Source organism: Aquila chrysaetos, chromosome 6 (genome assembly GCF_900496995.4).
Source record: "Aquila chrysaetos chrysaetos chromosome 6, bAquChr1.4, whole genome shotgun sequence".
NCBI classification, from domain to species: domain Eukaryota; kingdom Metazoa; phylum Chordata; class Aves; order Accipitriformes; family Accipitridae; genus Aquila; species Aquila chrysaetos.
The window spans coordinates 47,797,032-47,806,093 of record NC_044009.1 but is presented as its reverse complement, the minus strand read 5'-3'; the positions used below and the strand labels follow the sequence as shown (position 1 = coordinate 47,806,093).

The following is a 9,062-nucleotide window of genomic DNA, read 5'->3' as shown; positions in this document are numbered from 1 at the left end:
ACTCCTATATCTTGCTAAAGGTGTTGCCATGTCCAAGAAACAGGTTTGGTCCTAAACTTTTCTAGATAGTATATAATATTCATAATCAGTTATTGCTTTCTTAGCATTGTAATATGGAAACGCTGCAGCCTTAAACAAGTATTACAAATTTCCGCTCTTGCTGGCATCAGAAAAATTACTAGCATCATGTTTCAGACTTTGAATTCATATAAAGTATTCATGAAGATACAGGCCAGCTAACTAAATACATGGAGCGACTCAAAAAGTATGCATTGAAACACATCATACCTCAAATATAAGCTAGTCTCCAGATATTGTGTCAGACTGTAATTGCTTGTATATCATCAAGTGAGCAACCAAAATTTCTCAAACTGCCTTTGGATGATCATTTCCAGCTGGTGACTGACCATGTCATGCTGCAATGGCTATAATAGTTTTTAAGGTAAGCAAGAAGATTAAATACAACTTGATTTAGTGCTTGTAGAGAGAGACTCCACACTAAAAATGCTATTTCCCCCGCTCTAGCTCCCATCCAAAGGGGAAAACACCATCAAATCTGTGATGGGGTTTACTACTCCCTCGTGGGATCTTACTCCATGACAGCCAAACAGCCAGGAGCTGAGCTGCTGCGTTTCTAGATGTGGCCAGTAGCTTGAGAAGGAAAAGGGCAGAATACAGGCAAAAAAAGAGATGCCAGAGAGTCAGCAAATGTAACGAAGTATCTGCTCAGAAGGGGACAGGAACAAAGAAGAATAAAAATTTTACAAGAACTGAAAAAGAAAGGAACAGGGTATTGCTGGTAAAGAGCATGAGTAATTAGGTTATCCCACGTAAGCTGCGGAGAAGACTGGAAATCCCAGAAGGAGGTAATTACGCTACCAAGACCAGGGCTGGAGCGCAGCTTGTAGCAGACTGAAATTTCTGGAAAAGAGATCTCCCCCAAAAAAACTTCCTCCTGCTTGTGAGAAGGGGCCCTTCCTCCTGTCACCCACATTTTCATCAAGACAATTGTAAGAATGTTTAATTTAACATATATATCAGCAACATTTATTTCTGCAAGAAGGAATATCAGAATGCTGCAGGAAATAACCTGTAAGTGCAATTCTAGGAGTTGCAAAATCCTAAAGCAACTTTTCCCATAGTTGTTCTGTGCAGCCTGGCTGCTTCCCAGGGAGCACAGAGCAAAGTAGTTGAAATAACACCACCATCTGCTGGGCAGCCGGTTACTACAGCGAACCGAGAGGTAGTACGAAGGTGAAAGCGTGTGCGACTCCCAGCCACGGCTTCTTTGGTACATACTAGAACATGCTTGGTAAGCCCTCATCACGTAATTCTTCATTATTTTTATTATTAATGTTGACTGATGCTTTTCCAGCCTGCTTTCTATGTTAGACAGAGCTAAATAGATATATAATAAAAAGTGACTGCCTTGCATGGATGTGCATGAGGAGGGAAACGGGGAACATTTTTCATAGCATTTCTGTGCAGGGAAGAGCACCAGTGCAGCGGCTGTGCCCTGTAAAAGATATATTAATTTGATTCCCATCACGATTGATATTATTTGCTCTTATAGATCTGTTGCTAGGTCACATGTAGTTGCACGCATCGAGCCTGCAAAGCAGAAACCTCGAAATAGCAACGTCCACTGACAAGTTGAGATGCATGCCATGGCCAGATGTGGGAAACAGCATGTGACAAAGACCCAGAAATTATTCTTGCAGGAAGTATAAATGCTGCAGGATTTCTTGCTGTTGGGTCTATTAGACTTACTGTAGCCTCCTTCCACGCTTATTTCTGATACAAATCATTTCCAGTAACAATGTGGGGTATCTGTGATACATAGGTGGTATTCTGAAAAAAGGAGCTGAAAAGCCACAAGCCTGTCAACTTGGCTAACATGGTTAAGGCACATCATTTTCTATAGCCTAAGGCACAAACAAGGATGACGTGGCCTGTGTGGCATGGAGTATTTTTGCCCCCCCCCCCCCCCAAAAAAAAGAGCAGAGACCTGCTAACGGTTGGATCAGTAGAGAATAGCTTTCACAGGAGTCAGAAACAAGGCTAAAACACACGTCCATTAATGTGGGGAGACAATCTGTTACTGTCCCTTAAATTAAGATGAGTAACAGCCCTTACATGAAAGGCAGTGAGATTTCCTCCTTCTGCAGAGGAAGAATTGCTACAGCTACACAAGACCCCCCCGCACTGCATCAGTCCTCTGAGTTTTTACAAAGTTATAAGAGCTGTTAATGCCTCTAGCTATTTCAGACCCCCACAGGGTAAAAGAAAAAAAGGATGAAGTCATTAAATCTGCTCGTGCTCCTGGTAGGTGCTACTGAAATTTAAAATGCTTTCCCTTTCGGGAAGAAATGTCCAGAGGAGATGCAATCTGCTACCTGAGCTGCAAAGATTTGCCTGCAGGCAGGACAGTGCCACACGAAACCAAATGCTGCTGGGTGGGGATCGTGAGGCCGGATGAAGAACTTGGCCGTTTTGTTACGGGATGCGTTGAGACCGGGGAAATAGTCGTTAATGCAAAGCTAAGGATAGGTACTATCCTTAGGCCAGGTCCCATAATGGTATGGGCATAGGTAGGGCTGCAGCATCCCTGCTGGGGGCCTTGCCAGGGCTTTCTCCTGTAAGGATCAGTGCAATCACAGCTGAAAAGACTCACTGCAGATATATAAGGGTTTTTTCTGGGTGGTTTTTAGATTAGGTTTTGTCTAATATTAACGTATATTTTTACAGCTGAATGGTAGTAAATCCCTAGCCTCAGAAACCTGCTTTCCCTCTCGGAAAAAATATTCTTCCTTCTAATATATTTATTCACTTATATTTACATATAAATGAAAACTAATAGCATCAGATAGCCAAGGTGCATTTTCTCCATCAGTACCAGAAGCAACAGTAGATCCTGTGCATTTATTATGATTAAATATTATCGGTGTCTGTCACACGTGAATGAAGCCGTACCAGGAGCTGATTGTCTATCTTATACAGAAAGAACTTGGAAGACAATTTTTTATGTGTTTTTTAAACCCGTTACCTATCCCCAAGCTATCTGCTGGTTTATGCCAAGGTATCTCTATTGTCCCTGAGATGTATCTGCCTCAGCATAGTTTCTAATACTATGCAGACAGAAAATGTACTCAGCAAGCTTGCATGAAATTTCTAAGTTCAGCAGAACTATGCAGGAATTATTTTCAATAGGACAACTGAGAGCAATCACATTACTTAATATCATAATGTCAACCAAGAGATTATTGTAATATTGCCAAAATATTTATCAAATAATGTAGGGAGAGTATATTTTCAGTTCAGTTGTGAAACGACCACATCTGAACGCTGGGATCCTGTATTTTTGACCTGAATGACCTTCAAGCTGTGATGACTCTGCATACTCTTAAAGGAAGGGGATTGCTTCTCCTGATGATACTGCTTCAAAGAACATCACATGGAGGAAGGAGACATATTTTAATGCAGCACTACAATTGGATCATCTTAAATAGTTCTATGTGCCTTGCAATTGCTTTCTTGCAAATACCAAGTACCAAACTTTTTTTTGCATATTTTCCTTCAACAGTTTTTTTGATTTGAAGTATGCTGTTTATTTTGAAGTGTCAATTTAGCTCTGCCATCCTGTCTATATCATCAAGGCAAGCTGCTTTAGTTAACCCAGGAAAATATTCTTCACTGGGAATACAAACACTAATAAAGTTATTGGTGCAATAAATTATTTTCTTTTGTATGGAGATCAAGTAATTCAGTGCTTACTTCAGAAAAGACAATACAACCTATATTGTGAGTCCATTAGCAGCAACAACAAATCTTTTCTGGCTCTAGAGGAAGAATTAATTATTTACATGTTTCTCATTAACTTTTTACCTACTGTTAACAGTAGATTTTTAAAAGAATTCCTTTCTGTCTGTGATCAAAGTTTTCAACAAGCCCATTTACAAGCAGTATATTTAGCCATTTTTAATTATTTGCAGTCTATCACAGAATGACATTTGCAATTTGTAAGCATTGCTGAAACGCTGCAGGTATTCCAGAAATTCCTGACGAGTCTTTTTGAGCGGCCAATGCTTTTACTCACTGCCCTTGAAATGCTGTTGGATCTTGTGCTTATTTATCAGATACCATGTATATCTTGTCTTCACCTTACAAAATAATAGCAAATCTCATGAAAGACTTGAAGCTGTCTGTACACTCACCCATGGAGGTGACAGTCCTGTATTTCTCTGGAATTGTAACTCTGCTTTAGCACATCCTGGTAGCACTGTTAGTGGGATTTAGGGCAACAGAACATGGAGCCATACTTCTATTTTAGGACAAAATCCCAAGTTTTTTCCAGCTAAACCTGGATTCAGTTTTGGCAAGACAGTCTCAGAGAAACTTGTGATAAAATAGTCTTCACATGTCATCTGAAAACCTTATAGAATCAGGAAAATTCTCAATAATTCCAACAAAAAATGGCAAAATTTGGCTGTCTTTTGGTACCATTTTGGCTCACGTACATCTTAAAACCTAGACAAAGCCAGCACATATCCAAAGATATTTCCATCTATTGTTCGATTTATAGAACCACTTAGACTCTCACATCTCTGTGAGTTTGTGAAACTGAATCCTTTACTAATCAATTCACCTTCCAAACAATTTAAAGACATTTTTTCAAAAATTAGGGAAGGGTAGTATAATAGGAATTAGAACCTTAGATTGAGTCATGTTACAAAATGGACCGTGCCTTCCCAAAATGGCTGTTGAGTTTTCTTTGCATCACTGATCTGCCTTACCCCCCGTTTGTTCATCCCCAGCACCTAGCGCCTGGCTCCCTAGGGCCAGGATCCTTACTCAGGGGCATTAATGTGCCTTTTATCCAAAGGCTGAAAATATGGCTAACGCAACAGTTCCTGCACCATGAAACAGCCGATTTCTGTTCTGTGACTCGCTCCGAACTTGAGAGACTTATTTGCGATGCGACAAGCCAGACTGTTGTTCGTCTTGTCGAGCACTGCCCAGCACCAGCTGCTTCTGAGGAAAGTTCAGCAAACTTGATAATGAGCACTGGGGGAATAACAGAAGTTTCTTCTTCAGCTGAACAGTAATTGGCTTATGTCTTAAATATTTTATGTCTATGATACACTCAAAAATGCTGTAAAAGGTCTGTGTAAGCTCTTGGTTTTCATATAGGTGTTTAGCCTAAATTTAAACACATATAGTAAATTCAGTGTTGCATAATGCTATTGAATATCACAGATTTAAGATTTATTACCAAAGGAAATTGCACTGAAACAATTTATTGGAAACAAAACAAAACCTGTGACTTGATGATGGATGACTTTGTTCTCTAGTCTTAGACCAATTATTTAACAAAGCATTTGTTACATTTGACTTTAGGCCAAGCAACGATGTAAGTTGACATATTCTAGAATAATTAAAAAAATGGACAATTTGTTATACATTAGAGAGCCTACAAAAGAGCAAAGCACATTTAGATAGAGTTATAAAATCAGCTACTTTGATAACTTAGCCAGTGGTATTTAGTCATAATTTAGCCATTGATATTTAGTCAGCTCTACTAAGTGTATAACAAAATGCTGTAACAAAATGAATCATAAACTCCATGTCCCTTAATGCTACTTATTGAGTTAACTCTTCAGCGAGATGCCGTTACCTGCAGTGATTACAGGTTCACAGCATGGAAGTCAAAAGCAAATTTGGCAGGTGCAAACGCCTGCTTCTTTTCTTTATAGCTGAAGAGGAAAAGTGTCCTGTAACCTAGTCTGCTTCGAGTTGGACCAGAGTTTTATAAAGCTCTGTGCATGCTGGGAAAAAAACTTTCCTTCCTCCTATGCAATTTTCCAAGGACTTATTTAGTTGCATCCAGCCTGCCCAGTTGGGTAGGCAAAGGGTTTGGTCCAAATTTTCCTAAAGTATTTTGAATGCTGAAAAGAGATCTGCAGACCATTATTTTAGGCTAATAAATTGTGAGCATACTTCTGAAAAAGTGCTTTACGCTGCTCTGGTACCGAACTCGAACCGAAAGGGCCTGGGCGGCCCCATCAGACCGCTCAGCCGGAGGATGAGGAGAAGAATCAGTCAGGATGAAACAACAACAAGCACCACCTTTTCTACACAGCTATTAGAGAAATAGCTGCTTTAATGGGCTTTCAACCATTAAAAGGTAGAATTAGAGGCTGAATTAGAGTATTCAAATAATAGGCAGTCAGCTGTGTAAAACCTATCATGTGACATTGATGCTCTAAAATCCAAACAGGTAAATGTGATTAAAGTCCCTAATAAAGCAAAAAAATTTTTTCTTGGTTTTATGTTAATAGATACCATAATGCTTGTATGAGATTTGCTGTGATAGACTACTAATTTCAAGTACCTGCATTGCATCAGTTTGAGCCAAGATAAAAAATAAACTGGAAAATGAAATATTTTCTCTGCTGCATTTGTATTGTTTTCATCAACCTTCAGAAGCAGTGATTGCAGAATTGTTGGGTGGTTAATAGCAAATCCCATGTTGCCCCTAAAACCAAAAGGATAAAAAAGCAGCTGTAGAAGGCAACAATGGGGATAACTGACTGTAGGCAAGATCTGAATTTTATGAATATTAGAAGCCAAGGGCTGTCATACTCAAGGTGAAATGTCCCTTAGAAAGTGGCTAAGAACAGCTAATCCAAGATGAGGTCGTAAAAACGTCCATGCTTGTCGAAATGGATGACAACAGAAAAGTTGGGCCAAAAGAAAGGAAGCATTCAAAAAATAACCTGAGAGAGGTCTGTGTATAGTGTGAGACAGCAACACAATTATTTAAGAGCAGCCCATTATCTACTGCCCGGAAAGCCAAACAGGTTTGTGAAATAGAGTTATGGTTCCAATTTATGTGATATTTGGAATGAATGCTTACTTTAGTGTAAAAAAACCCGCACAAAATAAAACCTATTCCAGAACCTTCATTCCCTCTAAAATGTTACTGGTCCATAACAATAAATATTATTCTATTAATTTTATGTTACTAGGTTTTCAAAGGTAGGTGAATTAGATGAGATCTCTTCACAAAAGATGAATTTATGAGACCGCTGTTATTTATAAGAGCTGAAATAATGTGTTTGGAGTGCTTCTGTTTTTATTTAACACCTGCTTTTCCCTCCACACAATTTTCTTCAGAAAAATTCAGTAATGAATTGCTTTTTACCCGTCTCAAAAGATGAAAACCTGGAATTTGCAAAATGTCTGGTAGAGAATACTGAACGGAGGAAGCCTTGTGGAAAATAAATTATTGGGCAGACTATAAATTGGCCCTTAGCTCCCGTGAGGTCTTGCTGAGCTCTGTTGGAAACTTGCTTTTCCCGTGGGGTGATATGTATAAATCAGATTAACTCCACTGGAAGCAATGGAGTAAATATATCTGAGAGAATCCAGCCCTGTATTTCCAACATTTCTCTAGTTTCAGTTATTTTCAAGGTGGACTAAAGCCAGTGGCCACTTAAAGGTTTATGACAATATTAGCAGTAAAAAAGGTGAGATTTTGAAAAAACAGCTTCTGTAAGAGGTGAAAGAGAGTCTCCCATCCATGGCTGGAAGTATGCTGTTTATGACCTGTATTTCAGCAACTTCCATTCCGCCTTCCAAGGCACCACTAACCACCAACACATGATATTCCCCTATTTTTTTAATATAAAAAGTTGATCATTATTGTTTAATACAGAAAAAAGAAGCTCATGAAATGTATCACTGCCCCTTTGTTTTTGAAATTTATGTATTCTGTAAAATCCCTAGAGGAAGAAGTTTTAGGAAAAAAACAAAAGAGAAAAGCAGGGAGCAGCAGGTCCCTATGGATGATAGTGGAGGTGCCATGGCTGATTTATAGGTCTGGAAAATATTTGCAATGCCCGCATTATACTTGTTCTGGGGATAAAGAGAGGATTTAATTCACTAGTACTATCAATCTGTTACCTTTCAAGGCAGTAAATTCACTAAATTCACTAAAAAAAGCAATTCAGCTTCATGAAGTTGTTGTTGTAATATATCATTTATCATTTACTGTATGTAAGTACCAATAGCACAAACATTTAAAATCATCAACAGAACTATAAAGAGATGAAAGAAAAATGTTTCAGAATAAATCTCTGTCTTTTCCAAAGCAGCCTAATCTGTGATAAGGTTATAGAGTGAAACATATGTTACTGGGAGCTTGAAATAAAATTCTTATTTGTTCTGTTGCAAATGTTTTAACAAAATTGTTAAAACTCATTTCTTACTTGTGTATGATACTGATGGCAGGAAGAAGAGTGGGAAGTTTAAAAGTAGGCTGATGTGCCTTGGTTTCCTTTGCAATGGTGCAGTGAGGTTTCTTCAGGGGATTTCTCAGAGACTGTAAAATTATATACTATGGGGAGCATCCTATGGAGGAATCTAACTGTCCCTGTTAAATCTGCTGGGCTGGCTGTCCTTTAAAGCTCATCATGTTAATCTGATAGTGATGAATATCACCATTAATACTTAGATTAACCTATCATCTCTGAAAAGAAATAATATTTGCAACATTTTTCTTTCTTGAATGGATGTAGAAAGGCAATTGAGTCAAATTAGGGGAGTGATCTACACTGTAATACTCACATTTCTCTGCCACGTAATTTCACTCATCCACTAGTTAGCCATATTTTACACTTCGATACCATTTATATCGTATTTTCATTACAGCTGTGATTTTTTTTGTTATTTACTCCTAGCATCTTTTGCTTGTTCAGCAGTCTAAAACCCTTGAAGAGGCAACATCTGTGTTGAAGAAGTAGAAGCAACCATCAGGTCCACTTGAGAGGAGCCCTGCCAAGGCCACTTGCAGTAATCGCGCTTTCTTTGAACACAACATCTGCTTACATACGCTCTCTTACCAGATCAAATCGTAACAGCCAAAATGGAAAAGGAAGATGAAAGAAGAGATGACAGATATATGGATAGTCCGTTTTAATGCCAGTTGTATACTTCTTTTAACCCAAGCCGAATTCCCAAATTCCCACCTCTTGTTATTAAACCTGGTGGTTCTGCTCTGA

General features: G+C 38.7%; 1 long non-coding RNA gene across 1 annotated transcript; it reads left to right on the top strand.

Moving 5' to 3' along the window:
* The first annotated feature begins 1,249 nt into the window (after positions 1 to 1,249).
* Positions 1,250 to 9,062, top strand: LOC115343181. The gene is made up of 2 exons (XR_003924019.1): positions 1,250 to 1,312; positions 8,742 to 9,062. It is a non-coding gene; the product is annotated as an uncharacterized LOC115343181 (long non-coding RNA).